The sequence below is a fragment of the Sus scrofa genome, chromosome X (assembly GCF_000003025.6).
Source record: "Sus scrofa isolate TJ Tabasco breed Duroc chromosome X, Sscrofa11.1, whole genome shotgun sequence".
Taxonomy (NCBI): Eukaryota; Metazoa; Chordata; class Mammalia; order Artiodactyla; family Suidae; genus Sus; species Sus scrofa.
The window spans coordinates 67,597,379-67,619,444 of NC_010461.5; the positions used below are offsets into that span (position 1 = coordinate 67,597,379).

The 22,066-nt window shown below is 34.1% G+C and overlaps 1 protein-coding gene across 1 annotated transcript in view; it reads right to left on the reverse strand.

Moving 5' to 3' along the window:
• Positions 1-22,066, reverse strand: part of HDX (highly divergent homeobox) — a 156,981-nt gene that overhangs the window by 40,615 nt on the left and 94,300 nt on the right. The window lies entirely within an intron of this gene.

The window sequence follows — 22,066 nt, forward strand, 5'->3', positions numbered from 1 at the left end:
TTTTCCCATTACTATTGAATTTTGAGAATTTATATATTCTACGTATGAGTTTTGTCAGATATGTGTTTTGCAAAATCTTCTCTCCATCCATAGCTTGTATTTTCATCATCCTGGTCTTTTGCAGTACAAAAGTTTTTAATTTTACTGAAGTCCAAGCTATTACTTTTTTCTTTTATGTTGTGTTTTTAGTGCCATTACTAAGAATTCTTCACCAGGCCCTAGGCAACAAAGATTTTCTCCTATGTTACCTAAAAATCTTATGGGTTTATTTTCTACATTTACAACTTTGATCCATTATATAATTTTAATTTTGTATAGGTGTGAGATTTGGGTAAAGGTTAATTTATGTTTTCCTATAGATATGCAATTGTTCTAGCACCATTTCTTATAAAGATTTCCTCAACCGAATTGCTTTTGTACCTTTGTCAAAAAATCAACTAAGTTGGCCATAGTTGTGCAGGTCTATTTCTGGGTTCTCTAGTCTATTCCAGTGATCTATATCTCTGTCCCACTGCCAAAACCACAGTCTTGATCACTGTACCTATATAAGTCTTAAAATTGGGTCGATGGATTTCTTCTACTTAATTATTTTTTTTCCAGAACTGTTTTAGCTATAATAGCTTATTTTCTTTCCATATGAATTTTAGAATAATCTTGTCTACATCAACAAAAAATTACGATGGCATTTTATAGGAATTATGTTAAACCTGAATATCAATTTGGGGGGAATACCAACTTACTATGTTGGGTCTTCCAGTACATGAATAAAGAATGTCTTTCCATTTATTTAGAATTTCTTTGATTTCTTTCATCAGTATTTTTTAGATTTAAGCACACTAGTCTTGCAAATGTCTTGTTAGAATAACACATGAGTATTTAATTTTTTGAGTAATTATAAATATTTTAAATTTTATTATCATTGCATTCATTTTTATTGACACATGATTGATTTTTATATGTTGACCTTGTATCCAGAGACTTTGTTGAATTCACTTCTTAGTTACAGGAGTGTTTTGCAGATTCTTTAGGATTTTCCACACAGCCAATCATGGGTATCTTTTATTTTCTTTCCTTGATTTATTGTGATGCTTAGAACCTCCATTACGGAGTTCCTGTCGTGGCGCAGTGGTTAGCGAATCCGACTAGGAACCATGAGGTTGTGGGTTCGGTCCCTGCCCTTGCTCAGTGGGTTAAGGATCTGGCGTTGCCGTGAGCTGTGGTGTAGATTGCAGACGCGGCTCGGATCCCGCATTGCTGTGGCTCTGGCGTAGGCCGGTGGCTACAGCTCTGATTAGACCCCTAGCCTGGGAACCTCCATATGCCGCAGGAGCGGCCCAAGAAATAGCAAAAAACAAACAAACAAACAAAAAAAAAACCTCCATTACTATGCTGAATAAAGGTGGTCAGAGTGGACATCTTGTTTTATTTCTGGTCTTAGGAAGAAAACATTCTATTTTTCACCATTAAAGTATGATATTAGTTGTAGGTTTGGGGTGCTTGTAGATTTCTTTTTGGGGGAGACTTATTTTTTTATTTTTTAATTTTATTTATGTATTTTAATTTTTAATTTTTTATTGTTATTTCCCCCAACACACTTTTTTCCCCACCGTACAGCATGGGGACCCAATTACACATACATGCATATGATGAATTCAATTTCCTTAATAGTTATAGGGCAACCTAAATGTCCATTGACATGTGAACAGATAAAGAAGATGTGGTATATGTACACAGTGGCATACTAAACCATTAAAAAAGAATGGAATAATGCAATTTTCAGCAACATGGATGAATCTAGAGGTTATTATATTAAGTGAAGTAATCCAGACAGACAAATATCATATGATATCATTTACATGTAGAATCTGAAAAATGATAAAAATTAACTTGTTTACAAAACAGAAATAGACACACAGACATGAAAAACAAACTTAAGGTTATCAAAGGGAAAAGCAGGAGTGGAGAAAGAGATAAATTAGGAGTTTATAATTAACATATACATACTATTATATATAAAATACGTAAAAAATAAGGACCTACTGTGAAGCACAGGGAACTATACTCAATATTTTGTAATAACCCTATTCATGGAAATGAATCTGAAAAAGTAAATCACGTTGTACACCTGAAACTAACAAAACATTGTTAATTAACCATACTTCAATCTTCAAAATATTTAAAAATAGTTATAGGGCTAGCAATCTGTTTTATATTGGGTGAGTTGTGGCAGTTTGTACTTTTCAAGACATTGATCCATTTCATCTATATTGTCAAATTTGCGCATGTAGAGGAATTTATATTATTCTCTAATTATCATTTTCCTGTCTGCAGTCTGCAGTGACATCCTCTGGTTTATTTATGATCTTAGTAATTTGTATTTTTTTTCTTTGCCAGTCTTGCTAATTATTTGTCAATTTCACTGATATCTTCAATGAACCAATTTATATTTTATTGATTTTTTTATTTCAAATGCTTTTTATTTTTACTTTTTGGTCCCCTCCACCCATTTCTACCACCCTAAATCTCCATCTCTGTTCTCTACAACATTTGCTTTAAAAAATTAATAGACTTACTTTTTGAACAGTTTTAGGTTTATAGAAAAAAATTGGAACAACACAAAATAACTATATACTCCTTATCCCTGCCAATTTCCTATTTTTAACATCTTTCTAAAATTAATGAGGTGCATTTACTACAATTGATAAGCTAATACTGATAGATTATTAAGTAAAGTACAGAGTTTACATTAGTTTACTCTCTATGTTGTAAGTTGTACAAATATATAATGGCATATATCTACCATTACAGTATTATACAAAATAGTAGTTCCACTGTCCTAAAAATCTTTGTACTCCACTGGGTCATCCCTCTATCCATCCTCACAAGTCCTTGGAAACCACTGATCTTTTTACTGTCTCTAGTTTTTTGCTTTTTCCACAATGTTATATTCTTGGAATCATACAGTATGCAACGTTTTCTTTGGTTTCTTTCCCTTAGCCACATACATTTAAGGTTCTTCCATAACTTATCATGATTTGAGACCTCATTTATTTTTATTGCTAAATAATAGCCCATTGTTTAGGTGCACCACAGTTATTTATCTATTCATCTTGAAGGACATCTTGATTGTTTCTAATTTTTTGTTATTATGAAAAAAATTGCTAGAAACAACAATGTATGGGTTTTTGTGTAGACATATATATTCTTTTTAAATATTATTCTTCTTAAATATATTCTTTTTAAATATTATTTTCCCTCATGGTCTATTCCAGGAGATTGGATATAGTTCCCTGTACTGTACAGTAGGACCTCATTGTTTATCCATTCTAAATTTAATAGTTTGCATCCACTAACTCCAAACTCCCAGTCCATCCTACTTTCTCTCCCTTCCCCCTTGGCAACCACAAGTCTGTTCTCTATGCCTGTGAGTCTGTTTCTGTTTTGTATATAGGTTCATTTGTGCAATATTTTAGATTCCATATATAAGCAATATCATATGTTATTTGTCTTTCTCTTTCTGACTTACTTCACTTAGTTTGACAATCTCTAGTTGCATCCGTGTTGCTACAAATGACATTGTTATGTTTATGGATGAGTAATATTCCATTGTATATATGTACCACATCTTCTTAATCCAAATTTCTGTCACTGAATATTTAGTTTGTTTCTATGTGTGGGCTATTGGGAATGGTGCTGCTATGTACATAGGGTGCATGCATCTTTTTGAATTATAGATTTGTCTGGATATATGCCCAGAACTGGGATTACAGGATGATATGGTAATTTCATACTTGCTTTTCTCAGGAAACTCCATACTGTTTTCCATAGTGGCTTCACAAATTTACATTCCAACCAATAGTGTAGGATGGTTACTTTTTCTCTACACCCTTTACAGCAGTTGTTATTTGTAGACTTATTAATGATGGCCATTCATACTGATATGCAGTGGTACTTCATTGTAGTTTTGATTTACTATTCACTAATAATCAGTGATGTTGAGCATCTTTTCATGTGCCTGTTGGACATCTGCTTGGCTTCTTTGAAGAAATGTCTATGTAGGTCTTCTGTCCATCTTTAAATTGGGTTGTTTGTTTTTTTTGTTGTTGAGTTTTATGTGTTGGGGATTACATTTTGGTGATTAAGACTTTGTGGGTTGCAAGTATTTTCTCTTATTCTGCAGGTGGTTTCTTCGTTTGTTTTTGGTTTCCTGTACTGTGCAAAAGCTTTTAAGTTTTATTAGGCCCCATTTGTTTATTTTTGTTTTTCTTTCTATTGCACTGGGAGACCTACCTACTAAAACACTTCTAAGATTTAAGTCCAAGAATGTTTTGTGTATGCTCTCTTCTAAGTTTTATGGAGTCATGTCTTATGTTTAAGTGTTTAAGCCATTGAGATTTTATTTTTTGTGCATGGGTAACAGTGTGTTCTAAATTCATTGATTTACATGCAGCTGTCCATTTTTCCCAGCACCACTTGCTGAGAAGGCTGTATTTTTCCCATTTTATAGTCTTGCCTCCTTTGTCAAAGATTAATTGACCATTGGAGCCTAAGTTTTTCTCCAGGCTCTTTATCTCTGTTCAGATGATAGTTGCCTATGAAGGCATCTGGTCCTGGACTATTGTTTTATGGCTTTTTATTATTATTATTACATATTTAATTTCATTTCTAGTGATTAGTTTGTTCAAATTATCTATTTCTTCTTGACTCAGTTTTGGTGGGCTATATGTTTTTAGAAAGTTGTCCACATCCTCTAGGTTGTCAAATTTGATGGCATATAATTATTCATAGCATTCCCTTATGGTTTTTTGTATTTCTGCAGTATCTGTTCAGATTTCTCCTTTTTTATTTCTAATTTTGTTTTGAGTTCTTTCTTTCCTCTTCTTTGTAAGTCTAGCCAGACATTTGTCAACTTTGTTTACTCCTTCAAAAATCTAGTTCTTGGTTTTATTACCTTTTTTCTATTGTTTTATAATTTCTATTTTATTGATTTCCTTTCTGATCTTTATTATTTCCATTCTTCTGCTGACAAGTTTTATTTGTTATTCTGTTTCTAATTATTTTAGGTGGTAGGCTAGGTTGTTTATTTGAGATTTTTCTAGTTTTTCGAGGGAGGCCTGTATCTCTACGAACTTCCATCTAAGAAGCTCTTTTGAGGTATCCCATAGATTTTCTATGATTGCGTTTTCATTGTTGTTTGTCTCAAGGTATGTTTTAATTTCCTTTTTGAATTTTAATTTCCTTATTGGTCCATTGGTTTTTTGTTAGCATGATGTTTAGTCTCCATGTACTCATTTTTTTGTCATTTTTTTACTTGTGGTTAATATCTAGTTTCATACTGTTGTCAGAGGAGATACTTGAAAAAATTTCTATATTCAAATTTGTTGAGGTTAGTTTTGTGCCCTAGTATGTGGTCAATCCTAGAGAATGTTCCATGTGCACTAGAAAAAAAAAATGTATACTCTGGTTTTTCTTGATGTAATGTCCTGAAAATATCAAATCTAATCATTCTGTTATGTCATTTAAAATCTCTGTTGCCTTGTTGATTTTCTGTCTAGAACATCAGTCCATTGATGTTAGTGGTGTGTTAAAATCTCCTACTATTATTGTAGTCCTATCAATTTCTCCTCTCATGTGTATTAGTATTTTTCTTGTATATTTGGGCGCTCCTATACTAGGGGCAGAGATGTTGACAAGTTTGGTATCCTCTTCTTGAATTGATCCTTTTATTATTAAATAGTGTCCTTCTTTATCTTTCTTTATGTGTTTTGTTTTAAAGTTCATTTTGCCTGATATGAGCATTGTACCACCTGCTTTCCTTTCATTTCCATTTGCATGAAATTAATTTTTGCATTCCCTCACTTTCAATCTTTGGGTGTCCTTTGTCCTAAGATGTGTCTTTTGAAGGCAGCATATTATAGGTTATTTTTATATATATACAGTTTTCTACTCTAGGCTTTTGATTGGAGAATTCATTCCACTGACATTTAAGGTAATTATTGATTTACTAAATAAATAAATATTAATTTACTGCTGTTTTAAAACTTGTTTTCCAGTTGATTCTATGTTTCTTTGTCTTTTTTCTTTTTCTTTTCATAGTTGGATGATATCCTTTTATTTTATTCTTATGTCCTATTCTTTTTGGTTTTGGGGTATCTATTGTTTGTTTTTGACTTGTGCTTGCCTTATTTTTCAAGTATATAAACCCCTTCATATATCCGTTTGCTTTAGTCTGTTATATAGGCTCAAACACATTTTTCAAAATGAGAATCTAGATTTTTTACTCTTCTTCCCAACATTTTATGATTTTGATGTCCTTTTTTTCACATCTTCATGTTTTTCATTTTGTTGTTACTTGTGTTTACCATTGTTTTCAGATACATGATTTTTCTTTTTTTGTTCCATATGCTGGCTTTTTAAGTGATTACTTTCCAAATGTGATTTCTTCCTTCCTAAATTTTCTAACTTCTTTCCTATTTAGAGGAGACCTTTCCTTATTTCTTTTAGGATAGGTTTAACATTTCTATACTCTTTTGGTTTTTGCTTGACTGAGAAATTCTTCATTTCTCCTTCTATTTCAAATGGTAAACTTGCTGGGCAGAGTATTCTAGGTTTAAGATTTTTCCCTTTGGAACTTTGATTATATCTTGCCACTCCCTTATGGCCTGTAGTGTTCCTGTAGAGAAATCAGCTGATAGCCTAATGGAAGTTCCCTTGTAATTAATCCTTTGTTATTCTCTTGCTGCCTTTAGAATCCCCTCCTTATCTTTAACTTTTGCCACTGTTATTATAATATGTCTTGGTATAGGTCTGTTACGATTCATCTTGATTGGGACCCTCTATGCTTCTGATATGGGAATATACTTTTCCATTTTTAGATTTGGGAAATTTCCAGACATAATTTCTTCAAATACATTTTGACCCCCTTTTTCTTTCTTCTCCTTCTGAGATCCCTATTATGCATAGATTGGCATGTTTTATATTACCCTATAGATCTATATTGCTTTCTTTCTTTTTTTCTTTAGGCATTCTGTCTTCTGTCTTTCCTGATTGGGTGATTTCCATTATTATACCTTCCTTATCAATTTTTCTTTCCTCTGCATTATTCATTCAGCTATTCATTGTCTTCAGCTCAGCTTTCACCTCACCAAATGAGTTTTCTATTTTTTTGGATCCTCATTATCATTTCTAGTTCTTTTTAAATAATCTGCATTTCTTAAATAGCTATTCTTAATTCCTTCAGTATTTTCCTTACCTCCTTTTTGAACTTGGTTTCTGTTAGACTGAAGAGGTCTGTTTCATTGTTTCTTCCTTCTGAGGTTTTCTCCTGTTCTTTTAACTGGGGATGGTTCCTGTGCTGATTCACTTTTTTTTCCTCTGTGAGTTTAGGGGAAACAATTTTCTACTGTAGACTTAGAGGGCTGTTTATATGAGGGAGAGTCCTCGGGTCGCTTTTGTGGGTTTACTATTTTTTTGTTGTTGTTGTGAGATCTGCTTTTGGTTTGGATTCTTGCTGTCTCTTTCTTTAGCATGTTCAGGCTGTTATCCCCTTGAGAGAGGGTGTGCAGGTGTACAGCCTACACATGCTTCCAGGAAGGTGGGGGCAACAGGTTGCATTTTCAGTTGGAGTCCTGTTGCTGAGCCCTTAATAGTGGCAGCAACCCTGAAGAGGTGGTGGAAGTGTACTACACCTTGTTTCAGGGCCCTTGGCAGTGGCAGAAAACCCCAAGGAGGTAGATTCAGTGCCTAGTCATGAGGTCCCTGGCAGTGGCACCAGTGGGGCATGTGCACTCCCAGGGAAATTGGGGCAAAAGGCGGTGCCTTGTTCCAAAGCCCTCGGTAGCCACAATGGTGAGGCTTGTGCATTACCAGGGAGTAGGGGGTGACAGGTGGCACACAGTTGCAGAGCCTTCTGCAGTGGTGTCAGTACCTTGATGTGGTGTGGGTATCAGGCAGTGGTAGGCTGTGCCCACATCTGGAGTCTGAGATGCAGCTTGCACCCACCCCACAGCCCAGGCAAGAGGTGCCTTGCCACCTGAGAGCCCATCCACATGCAGAGAAAGAAGTTTCTATGGTGGTCCCACCCCCTCTGCTCTCATGCTTCCCAACAATGGCACCTTGCTTCTCTAGGAAGTCCAGGCTTCCTTCCACACTCTGTCACCTCTGGTGCACCACCATCTAGCCCCCTCAGACTATTTCCACAGAGCCAACTCTAGTCCTCCACCCATGAGTGACCTCCAAATACTGAATCTCAGCACCCAGTCTCCACCTGTGTGTCTCAGGCTATGGTGCACTTGGCAGTGATACCCATTTTCTATGAGGCTCTCTCTCTGCTTTCCTATTCTATGACTGACTATTGTGCTTTTCTCCAAGTCTCTGAGACCCCCCCTTCCCAATTGATCTTCCGGCTAGTTAGGAGGCCTCCCAGTGTGCAGATTACTATCCTCTTTCACATCTCCCTCCCACATGTGCTAGTCCTGTTCTCATTCATTTTTCTCTCTGATTTTTCCTTTTGTCCTACCAAGTTATGTAGAGATTTTCTTTCCCTTTTTGAAAGCCAGCAGTCTTCTGCCTGTGTTCAGTAGATGCTATGTGAGAATTGTTCTACATGTAGATTTTTTTTTTGATGTATTTGTGGGAAAAAGTATGCTCTATGTCCTACTTCTCCACCAACTTGATTTCACCCCTCCATAAATTTTCAACTCATTTGGGTAAATATATAACAGCAAAACTACTGGATCATATGATAAGGATAGTTTAGTTATCTAAAAAACTGTAAAAATGTCTCCCAAAGTGTACCATTTTGTATTCTCACCAGCAGTGAATAAAGTTTCTGTTGGTCCACAGCCTCACAAGCATTTATTGTTGTCAGTGTTTTGGTTTTGTTCATTCTAATAGGTGTGCACTGGTATTTCATTGTTATTTTAATTTGCAATTCATCTGGTGACATATTTTATATAATATTGAACACCTTTTTATATGCTTATTTGTTGTCTGTATGTATTCTTTGGCAAGGTGTCCGTTCAGACTTTGCCCATTCTTAAGTATGTTGTTTGCTATCTTGTTGAATTTTAAGCTTTATTTGTACATTGGGATATGCATTTTTCAACTATTTTTTCCTCAGTTTTTTCTTTCTCTTTCCATTCTGTTCAGAATGTCTTTTGTAGATCAGAGGTTGTAAATTTTAACAAAGTCTAATGTATCAATTATTTTCTTTTATGGATCATGCTTTTGGTGTTATAACTAAGAAGTCATCACCAGAGCCAAAGAACACTATAATTTCTTATACGTTATTCTTAGGATGTTTTTACTTTTGCATTTTACATGTAGGTTTTTGTTTGAATTTGAGTTAATCTTTATGAATAAGGTAAGATATGTTTTTAGATTCACATTTTTTGGCATAAGGATGTCCATTTATTTCAGCACCATTTGTTAGAAAGACCACCCCTTTTCCATTGAATTGCCATGGTGACTTTGTCAAAGATCAGTTGACTGTATTTATGTGAATTTATTTCAGGGATCTCTAATCTGTTTCACTGATCTACTTGTATAGTCTTTTGCCAATGTTACATTGTCTTGATTAGTGTAGATTTATAGTAAGTTTGAATTATGATAATGTCAATCCTCTGACTTAGTTCTTCTCTTTTGATATTTCGTTAGCTATTCTGTATCTTTTGCGATTTAACAAAAAACTTTAGAATCCATTTAGTTATAGCCACAAAATAACTTGTTTGGATTTTGATTAGGATTGCACTGAATCTTTAGATCAATTAGATATCAAAAAGAACTGATATCTTGATGATATTCAGTTTTTCTATTCATGTACATGGAAAAAGTCCACATTTATTTAAATATTCTCTTATTTATTTCTTCAGAGTTATGTAGCTTTCCTCCTCTTGAACCAATTTTGATAGATTTATATATAAGTATTTCAGATTTGGAGTGCTAATGTAAAAGGTACTTTTTTGAATTTCACTGATTTTTGCACATACCTTTATATTTTCCTTCCTTCTGTTTCCTTTGTGTTTATTTTGATCCTCTTTTCCTAATTTCTTGATATGAGAACTTAGATTATTGATTTAAAATTTTCCTATTTGACAGTGTATACAGATGCAGAGAAATTAAGGAAACAATTCCATATACCATCCATAAAAAAGAATAAAATATTCAGGAATAAACCTACTTAAGGTGACAAAATGCTATACTCTGAAAAGTATAAGACACTGATGAAAGAAATCAAAGGTGAAATAAACAGATGGAAACATATAGCATGTTCTTGGATTGGAAGAATCAACATTGTCAGAATGACTATAGGCATTGATTCTAATCAATGTCATTTCTAGTCAAAATGACTAATGACTACCCAAGGCAATCTACAGGTTCACTGTAATCCTTATCAATTTAACAATGGTAATTTTCACAGAACAGGAATCATAAAATTTGAAATTAGTGTGGAAACACAAAAGACCTGGAATAGCCAATGAAATCCTGAGAAAGAAAAATGGAGCTGGAGGAATCAGGCTCCCTGACTTCAGACTATACTACAAAGATACAGTCATCAGAACAGTGTGGTACTTGCACAAAAACAGAAATATAGAGCAATAGGACAGGATATAAATCCCAGAAATAAACCTATGGACCTATGGTCAATTAATATACAACAAAGGAGGTAAGAATATGTAATGCAGAAATGTCAGTCTCTTCAATAAATAGTGCTTGGAAAACTAGGCAGCTACATGCAAAAGAATTAAATTAGATATTCTCTAACAGCATACACAAAAATAATCTCAATTGACTAAAGACCTCAATGTAAGCCCACATACTACAAAACTCTTAGAGGAAAACAGGCAGAACATCCTTTAATATAAATCACAGCAATATCTCTTTGGATTCACCTCCTAGTGTAATGAAAATAAAAACAAAAATAAACAAATGGGACCTAATTAAACTTAAAAGCCTTTGCACAGCAAAGGAGACCATTAACAAAATGATAAGACAACTCATAGAGTAGGAGAAAATATTTGCATATGAAGCAATGGACAAGGGATTAATCTCCAAAATATACAAAAAACTCTTGAAGCTTAATGCCAAAAAAAAAAAATTTAAAAATGGGCAGAATATCTAGACATTTCTCCAAAGAATACAGTTGGCCATAAAGCACATGAAAAGATGCTCACCATCACTAATTATTAGAGCAATGCTACAATTGGGTATCACCTCGCAGCAGTTATAATGGCTATCATCAAAATCTACAAAAAATAAATGCTGGAGAGTGTGTAGAGAAAAGGAAACCCTCCCACACTGTTGGTGGGAATGTAAATCACTAGGGAAAACAGTGTGGAAGTTCCTCAAAAAACTAAAAATAGGAGTTCACATTGTGGCTCAGTGGTTAATGAATCCGACTAACATTGATGAGGATGCAGGTACAATCCCTGGACTTGCTCAGTAGGTTAGGGATCTGGCTTTGCCATGAGCTATGGTGTAGGTCACAGACATGGCTCATATCTGGTGTCATTGTGGCTGTGATGTAGGCCAGCAGCTACAGCTCCAATTTGACCCCTAGCCTGGGAACTGCTATATGCCATGGATGCAGCCCTAAAAAGAAAAAAAAAAAGACAAAAAAAAGAGAAGAAAAAAAGAAACAACTAAAAATGGACCTATCATATAATCCAGCAATCCACTCCTGGGTATATATCCAGAGAAGACCATAATTCAAAAAGATACATGCACCTCTATGTACACTGCAGCACTATTTAAAATAGCCAAGACATGCAAACAATCTAAATGTCCATCAACAGATGATTGGATTAAGAAGATGTGGTACATATACACAGTGGAAATGGACTACTACTCAGCCATTAAAAATAATAAAATAAGAATGTAATAATGCCATTTGCACTACATGGATGGAACTAGATATTCTCATGCTAAGTGACGTAAGTCAGAAAGAGGAAAACAAATATCATATGATATCGCTTATATGTGGAATCTAAAATGTGGCACAAATAAACCTATATACAGAACAGAAACAAACTCATAGATGTGCAGAATAGACTTGTGTTTGCTAAGGGGGAGGGGGAAGAAGTGGGATGGACTGGGAGTTCGGGGTAGTAGATACAAATTACTACATTTAGAATGGATAAGCAATGAGGCCCTACTGTATAGCACAGGGAACTATATTCAATCTCTTATGATAGAACATGATGGAATAAATATAAGAAGAATGTATATATATGTATGACTGAGTCACTTTGCCTTATAGCAGAAATTGACACAACTTTGTAAAACAACTATATCTTAATTTTAAAAGTTTAAAAATAAAATCAAAATACAATGCAAATGAACTTATATACAAAACAGAAACAGACTCACAGACTTTGAGAGCAAACTTTTGGCTAGCAAAGGGGAAAGGTAGGGAAGGGATGGACTGAGGATTTTGGATTGGCATATTTACACTATTGTATATGGAATGGATGATCAAAGGGGACCTGCTGTATAGCATAGGGAATTGTTCTCAATATTCTATAATAAACTATATGGGAAAAGAATTTGAAAAAGAATGAATGTGTGTATATGCACAATTGAATCACTTTGTCATACAGCAGAAATTAACACAACATTGTAAATCAACTATACCTCAATAAACCTTTAAAAAATGAAAACTGCTATCTACTTATGATTTTAGTACTATAAATTTCCCTCTTAGCACTGCTTTAGCTGTGTCCTACAAATTTTTATATATTTTTTTATTCTTAAGCTGTTTTTTTGTTCGTTTGTTTTGTTTTGTTTTTTGTCCTTTTACCTTTTCTAGAGCTGCTCCCTCGGCATATGGAAGTTCCCAGGTTAGGGGTGTAGTTGGAACTGAAGCTGCTGGCCTATACCACAGCCATGGCAATGTGGGATCTGAGCCACATCTGCAACCTACACCACAGTTCACAGCAATGCCAGATCCTTAACCCACTGAGCAAGGCCAGATACTGAACCCACAACCTCATGGTTCCTAATTGGATTTGTTAACCACTGCACCACGACGGGAACTCCTCTTATGCTGTTTTAATGCATTTTAAACCACAGTTCACAGCAATGCCAGATCCTTAACCCACTGAGCAAGGCCAGATACCGAACCCACAACCTCATGGTTCCTAGTTGGATTTGTTAACCACTGCACCACGACGGGAACTCCTCTTATGCTGTTTTAATGCATTTTAAACCACAGTTCACAGCAATGCCAGATCCTTAACCCACTGAGCAAGGCCAGATACCGAACCCACAACCTCATGGTTCCTAGTTGGATTTGCTAACCACTGCACCACGACGGGAACTCCTCTTATGCTGTTTTAATGCATTTTAACCTTTACTATTCTCTAATGTTTTTTCTTTCTTTACATAGATCCACCTTTCTGGATCATTTTCCTTCTCTCTAAAGACTATCTTTTAATGTTTCTTGCAAGGCATTTCTATTGCTGCAAATATCTTCAATTTTCATTTAGCTGAGAAAATTTTTATTTCTCCTTCACTTTCAAAGGGTAATTTCACAGAGTACATAATTGTAGGTTGGTGGGCTTATTCCACCTCACAACATTTTAAATATTTCATTCCACTCTTTTTGATTGAATGGTTTCTGAGAAGTGAGATATAATTTTTAACTTTGCTTCCTTACCAGTTTTTCCTTTTGGTTTTTTTCAAGATTTGTTCTTTATCTTTGATTTTATTTTTCCCAGAGTTTGAATATGAGTTGCCTAGGTGTATTTTATATGTGTATGTGTTTTGCAGGGGAGGGAATTCATCCTGAGTGGCATTCTCTGAGCCTCTGTTATCTGTGTTTTGGTGTCTGATATTCACTGAGGGAATTCTCTGTCATTATTACTTTGAATACTGCTGCTTTTCCTTTCTTTTTTCTCCTCCTAGTATTCCCATTATGCATATGTTATACATTTTGGAGTTTGTTCCACAGGTCTTGGATGTTCTGTTTTGTTGTGCTTTTTATGTCTTTTTATTTTCTCTCTTGCTTTTTGGTTTTGGAAGTTTATATTGACACGTACTCAAACCTAGAAATTCTTTCCACAGCCATGTCTAGTCTACTGATGAGTCAGTTAAGGACATTCTTCATTTCTGTTAGTATTCTTGATCTATAATATTTTCATTTCTAAATTATGATTTCTTACAATTTATAATGAAATTTCCTATAATTTCATTCTTTTTAATGGCTGAGTGGGATTTTTTGCGGTTTTGTTTGCCTTTTGTGTATCTTGTAATTTTGTGGAAAATCAAATATTATATACTGAGAAAAAATAACTTTGGTAAACAGGATTGTAATTATGGTGGTGATGTGTGTCATGAGGAGAAATACTCATAGTTTTATAGTTAGGTCTTAGTATTTTAGTGAATATGTGCACCTGGCCTGTGAATTTTAAAAGTACTTCTCAGACACTCATCTCCCCTGACTTTTAGGTGAAAAAGAATGTCTGGAAAGCTGGAGTTGGTTATTTCCCTTCTTCTAGGTCAGTTAGGTCTTGATAACCCCCCAATGGTTAAGCCCTGATAAAATGGTTTTTCTTTAGTGCAGACCTTATGAGGAAGAACAAGAATTCTCTGAGGGTATATTAAAAGTTACTTTTCTCCTGCCCTCACCAAGCACAACCTTGTAGAGCTCCTAGAGGTAAAAAACAAAAATGTAGGGCCCTCCTATGTCTATCCTTTCTTAGAAAATTAAGTGTACAATGCAGTATTATTGACTATAGGCACTGTACTGTGCAGTACATTTCTAGAATGCATTCATTTGTGTAACTGAAACTTTCTATACTTTGGCTAATACTTCACCAATTCTCTCTTCCTTCATTTCTTGAGTTTATTTATACCCATCTTTGTAAGTGGTATGTGTAACATTTGTCCTTCTGTTTCTAATTTACTTCATTTAACATAATGACTTCCAGGTTTATCCATGTTTTTGCAAATGGCAGGAGTTCCTTCTTTTTCAAAGCTGTATGTATGCATATACCACATTTTCTTTATCCAGTCATCTGTTGATGGACATTTAGGTTGCTTCCATGTATTGAATACTGTGAATAATGTTGCAATAAACAAGAGAATGCAGATATCTCTTCCAGAGAGTGCTTAAATCTTTGGATACATATCCTTCGAGAGAGTGCTTAAATCTTTGGATACATATCCAGAGGTGGATACATATCCAGGATCATATGGCAATTCTATCTTTGGTTTTTTGAGCAACTCCATATGGTTTTCTATAGTGGCCACACCAACTTCCTTTATAATTGACAGTGTGCAAAATTTCCCTTTTCTCCAATCCTCTCTAGAATTTTCTATCTTTTATTTTATATAAAGTCATTCTAACAGATATGTAGTGGTAGCTCAATATGGTTTTGGTTTGCATTTCCCTGATGATTACTGATGTCGACTGCCTTTTCATATACTTCTATTAGCTCATTGGGAAAATATCTATTCATTTCCTTTGCTCATTTAAAAAATGAGACTATTTATTTATTTGCTATTGAGTTTTAGTAGGGCCAATTGTACACATTTAGGACTGAGATGTCTTCTTGGTGGATTGACCCTTTTATTATATGTAATGTCTCTATCTCTGGCAATTTTATTTATACTAAAGTCTACATTGGAGTAGAATATGATAATAATAATATAGAATAATGTTCCAAACTGACTTCGATAAATGTATGTAATATATTCTGTTTGTGCCATACATAGAGAGTACATTTTTCTGTTAGATATTTACTTGGTAGTAATATATACACCTCTGCTTTCTTTTGTTCGTGTCTGTATACTATGCATTTTAATCCTTTTATGTATAATATTTCTAATTTTTTGTTGACATCATATATGTTTAAAAATCCAGTTTGCTAATTTCTGATTTTAATTGGTAAATTATGCCATTTAAACTTAACCCAATTATTGCTATATTATACCTTATGTAAGTCATTTTATTTTTTGCATTATTTGTTCTTTGTGGATATTTTTGTCCTGTTCTCCTCCTGTATACCTGAGGTTAATTTGAATATTTTTTTAGAATTCTATTTTGATTTACTCAATGAATTTTTATGTATTTCTTTGTATATGTTTTTTAAGTGGTTCCTCTAGGATATATTTATCTCTCTCGCACTCTTTCTCATTCACTCATTTATCTATCCTATGACAAACTTACACAAGGGGATAGAAGTCCAGGCTCTCCACTCGGCTTCTACTGACACCCAGTGGAAGAGGGGATTCTTTTTACTCTTGTGTAGATTTGTGCTTCTAATATCTCCACTAAGTCTCCTCTAACACTACCTCAATTAAGAGAGGTAGGGGGTTTCATTACCTTTAGGTAGGATGTGGAGGTAAAAGTCCTCTACTGGCAAGGCAAGGAAAGGGGAGAGGATAAATTTTTAGTGCCCAGGCTCTGCACTCTTTCTTCTCTTATACCAAAATGTGTATGGCTTGGGCAGCTAGCCTGGAGATAGCATAAGCCTAGGCCTTCAACTTGGCCTTTTATTTAGGGGTAACTGTATGTTCATAATTCTTTCTGTGATGTTTTGCTGGAGTAGAGAGGTTACTGTCTAAATATTTTCTTTCTTGTTAAACTACTGTCTTTATGGTTCTCTGACTAGACAGAACAGACTTTTATTGAATCTTCTTTTGTCTTCATCCATTGATATTTCTGCATTGCCAGCTTCCCCAATATCCAATCTGGGGTATATGAGACAAAAGAAACTCACCACTGTGTCATTCCTTATGTCCTGTGGTCCCTAGCAGATGTGAATTCTTTCTTCAGTCTTATGTTTGTTTTATGTAAAATATCCATGAATTTTAGTTGTACTTAGTGGGAATAATAGGAAAAATTATGTCTACTCCAACTTTTTTTGGAAGCAGAAGTCTAAAATCAATTTTGTGCTCAAGTTGCTCATGCAATTTTATTTTGTTTATTTATTTATTTATTTATTTATTTATTTATTTATTTATTATTTTGTCTTTTCTAAGGCCGCTCCCACGGCATATGGAGGTTCCCAGGCTAGGGGTCTAATAGGAGCTGTAGCTACTGGCCTACGCCAGGGCTACAGCGCATGGGATCTGAGCCATGTCTGCAACCTACACCACAGCTCACAGGAATGCCAGATCCTTAACCCACTGAGCAAGGCCAGGGATCGATCCCGCAACCTCATGGTTCCTAGTCGGATTTGTTAACCACTGCACCACGACAGGAACTCTGCTCATGCAATTTTAAAAAAGCTCATTTTATATGATTAGAGTCTGCAACCTTTATAGTTCTGTCACATGACTCTACAAGGCAGAATTGCTACAGCAATCTACAAAGTAGAAGAATTATTAAAACGTCTGTATTATATTTGAGTGTAGAAAGTCATTCAATAGCATTTTATAATTTCAGATCTAAATTTGATTATGGTACCCTTTCTTTGTATTCCAAGTAGAGTTTCTTCTATACAATGGAATCCCCATAAATACAAAGCTACCTTAGATATCCTCTAATGTAAATAAAAAACCCCATAAAGTTAACCTTTACATGGTAAGATTTTGCCAAAAAAAATGCAGGGTGAGACAGAACTGTTCAGTTAGTACAAGAAGATTAAGTCCCCTTTTTTTGTGGGGCATTTTCTCTTCAAATTCAGGAAATATCATACCTCTCATGTATTTAGCATTCACTGCTAAATGTCAAACCTGAAACACATGGATTGCTCTGAAGACTCTCAAGTGAAAACTACCCAGTAGAAAATAAAAATATTTATGGATATTAATTTTCCTAGTTCTTCTAATTTCCCTCATAGGAGAAATACAAGTTTAAAGCATATAATTCTATTTTAATTTCACATTACACGGTCTCATTGAAAATAAACTACTAGACCTCAGAAAATGTTAAGTACCAAAGCTCCATTAAATTGTCATGTACTCTATTTCCTATCATTTAATATTGATTCTTCTCAAATTCTAAATGTGGAAGCTTCTTCTTCACAATAACCTTGGTTACAGACGCTTGAGAAAATAATGATGTGGGCAGAAGAAGGATGATACTAGTTTCTTCAGGAAGCTTTTTGTTTCCTTTGGGTCATAAAGTTTTAGGAAGAGAGAAGAAAAAAGAAAGCAGAACCAATTTCTATTTATATTCAACTTCTTTTTTCATCCTTGAGAGAAATGATTTATTATAGAATAAACTGTGATAAAGGTAAAATAATGTGATATGAACACTGAGATTATATGAGAATTTATTACATATGTGGCTGAAATAGTTTGTCTCTGGATATTCCTCAAAACTGGAAGGCACCAAGAAAATAATGCTAATGGTTTTATTACATTTTCAAACAATCATAGAAGATGGGATCATCTGAGAAGCCAACTAGTCTAACCTTCCACTTAATGTAAAAGTTCCTTCTTCAGCACTGTAGGTGGATGGGTCTTCAGCTTTGTATGAAAAACTTCAGGAATATTGAGTATACTACTTTCTAGATTACCCAATCCAATTTTTGGATAGTTTTTTTTTTTTCCAAATGTTGTTCCTTAAACTGAATCAATATCTATCATCCTATTAATTCTAGGCCTTGGTTCCAATTTTTCACTCTGGATCCACCTTATCCCAAATACCCTCTTCTGTATTCCAGTTATTAATTATGTAAAGGTATTTATTTCTCTGTTTCATAATAAACATCCCCACTTTTGAGGTATACAGCTTTTCAACCATTTTATGTGACCCAAAGTTAAGTTATTTGATCACTCCGGACTCTTTTTCTGAGGAAACTGAAAATTGAGAAAACTGCTTTCCAAGTCTTTAGTCTCCTGGATAATCTTAGTCTCTAGAGAGTGCCTATAAATTTATAGAATAATACTGTATCTTTTAAACCAGGACTCCTATTTATTGATAGCACAAATATAATAGCTATTAAAAATGAGGCCTATCAGGCCTCATAAGCTTATAAATACATTTCCATTAAAATATTAAACAATATTCCAAATGCTGTTAGTTTAAATGTATATTATTATATACTTGTATTCTGTGTATGCTATATATAGAGAGCATACCTTTCTGTTAAACATTCACTTTGTTCAAAGGGAACCCTCTTACACTATTGGTGGGAATGTAAATTGCTACAGTCACTGTGAACAACAGTATGGAGGTTTCTCAAAAAATAAAAATAGAACCACCATATGACCCAGAAATTCTACTCTTGGGCTCCCAAAAATGGGGACACAAATTTGAAAAAGATACATGCACTCCAATGTTCAAAAAAAAAAAAATGAAATTTTGCCATTTACAGCAACACGGATGGACTTGGAGGGCGTTAAGCTGAATGAATTACGTCAGAGGAAGCCAAATATGTATGATATCACTTACATGTGGAATTTTAAAAATACAAGTTAGTGAATATAACAAAAAAGAAGCAGAGTGGCAGATATAAAGAACAAACCAGTGGTTACCTGTTGTGGGGGGAGGAGCACTATAGAGGTGAGTCAGTGGAAAGTACAAACTATTGAGTACACAATAGGCTACAAGGATGTACTGCATGACATAGGGAATATAACTAATATTTTGTAATAATTGTAAATGGAGTTTAACCTTAAAAATTGTATTAAAAATTCATTCTTTCATTCCACAAATATTACTGAACATTAAGTATGTACCAAGCACTGTTCCAGTGCTGGGGATAAACTGTGAACAAGCAGGCTTGATATATGCCCTTATGGAACTTAAATTTATATTCTTGTAGAGGTGTATATAATAAACAAATGGACAAAAAAAATATAAATTACAAAATTTGACCAAGTATTACGAAGGGAAAGAACCAGCTAGAAAATTTAGCTACAATGACATAGTGTAGTGAAGTGAAATTCTTTCCAAATTTACCTATCATAAGAATTACTGGGTAAAGGAAAACATACAGATTCCAAGGCATTTCCCTACAAATCCTGATTTAGTAGGTCTGGGATGGGTGTTTTTAAGAAGTATGCAAGGTAATTCTGATGGCAAGGCATACACTGGTGAAGTGGAAATGGAAATAATGTTAGATTGGTAATATAGAGATCTGGCCTAAAATCACTGACCAGCTGTTGTGACCTTGGGCAAGCCATACCCATTTCTATCCCTATTTTTCTTATATAAAATAAAAGCATAGATTCAGTCTTGATATGCCCACCAGCTTTAAGTCAATGTCCATGGTATATAATAACAGAGTTTACAATTATTTGTTTTGTATACCTATTGGTGGTAGAAGATTATATTTAATGCAAAAAGCAAAATAAAATAGTATAAGTGCAAAGCTTTCTTCTCCTTAAAGACATTTCAAATCTATCCATGATCCTTGGAAAATAAAGATACTCTAAAATGTGAAACATACATCATTTTTCTATGAAATTTACATGTCTTTCAAAATGTATTTTAAACATTCAAACGTGTTATATACAAACATTTGACCATATAAGAGGTTTTTTTTTTTTTTTTTTTTTTTTTTTTTTTTTTTTTTTTTAACATATGTCCACTATAGCCCAAACACAGATGGAAAGGGTAAACATAAAACTTAATTGCAGAGACATAGGGGAGGGAATTAACTTTTATGGAGTCCTTACACTAGTTATCCATATACATTATCTCAAACCAACCCTCTGTTATATTATGTCTGTTTAATGATAACTGAAGCATAGAGAGATTAAAAACTTTGACCATGCTAAATTGCAAGTTCCTTAGAAGAGTTGTGTTTCTCTCATGGCACCTAAAAGAGTTCTGGAACATGAGATGTTTGGTTTAACTTTGACGAATGAATAAGTCAATAAATAATAGGCACTAACCTTGAAAAACATTCCAAGTTAAAGAAATATATGCACATGATACTATTCACTGAAGTTAAAGGGGAAAATAATGCCAAGTTTCCTTCCTAGACTTTTTAGAAATATAAGATATAACAAGGAAACATGAATCTAAAATTTCCAAATTACTCCATAAGTACTGGTTAACTAGACATCCTGAGGCAAAGTTCATTTTGGTGATCAATAACTAGAAGGTCTATTAAACATTAAAACAGCTACATAGTTTCTCCCCAAATCTTAGGAATATATTTAGGTGGCAAACATATTCTTATTTGTACTTCATCTACCAAATAATATAAAAGAGGTTCTCTTATAACATGTCACTTTTTCAAAGGTTCTTTCTGATGTGGCCATGATGTATTTTGGAAAATCACTAAAAAACCAAAGAATAGTAAGCAGTTCCCTATGTTTTCCTTTAGAGACGTTTTATTTTAACTAGCCATAAGCAAGAAGAAAATGGTAATACTTCATTTTTCTGTATGTTACAAGAATAAAGGTTTCTGCGCAGTATCAATTGCTTTTGGCCATTTTTAACAGCAACTATGCTTAAAATACCTTTATATCACAGATAATTCTAGCTTGGAACTTTGTCTATATCTTATCTTTAAGTTCATCTATATTTTTAGTAGTATTCTATCCCTGTGTCCTCTCTCCTACTGTACAGCGTCTCAAAGAACACCTATGTCAGTCTATGGAGCCTGACAACTGCTGTTGTGGAACATGGAGTTTATTAGCATCAGTGGCAGATTGAATATAAACAAAAAAGAAAAACCCAGTAGAAAGTGGAAGATAAATTTGAGGATATCTTACTGAAAGTACAGCAAAAGAACAAACAGATTGAAAATGGAAATCTCAGGGTGACAGTTGTGCTCCAGGTGCAGAGTAACTAATTCAGTTTGGAGAAGATCAGAAGATTCCAGGAAAAATTTCTTTATGATGATAAAATTGTTGCACTATCAAATGTGTATATATGTTCTGAAAGGAGAGATGTACAACTGGGTAAGTGTTTGAGGATAAATTGTAGCAAGTATCTAGAACATTAAGCAAGCTAACAACAACAAAAAAAACCCCAAAACTAAGCAAATAACAAACTCCTATGAAACAAAATAATGCTATGCAGAAAAAGACAAAAATAATATTGTACTACATAATTCAAATGTGTAAAACATTTACATAGTCATAATAATTTTAACACTGAATATCAAACTAACCAAAATTATGCAATAACTATACTGTGAGAATAAGAAGTATG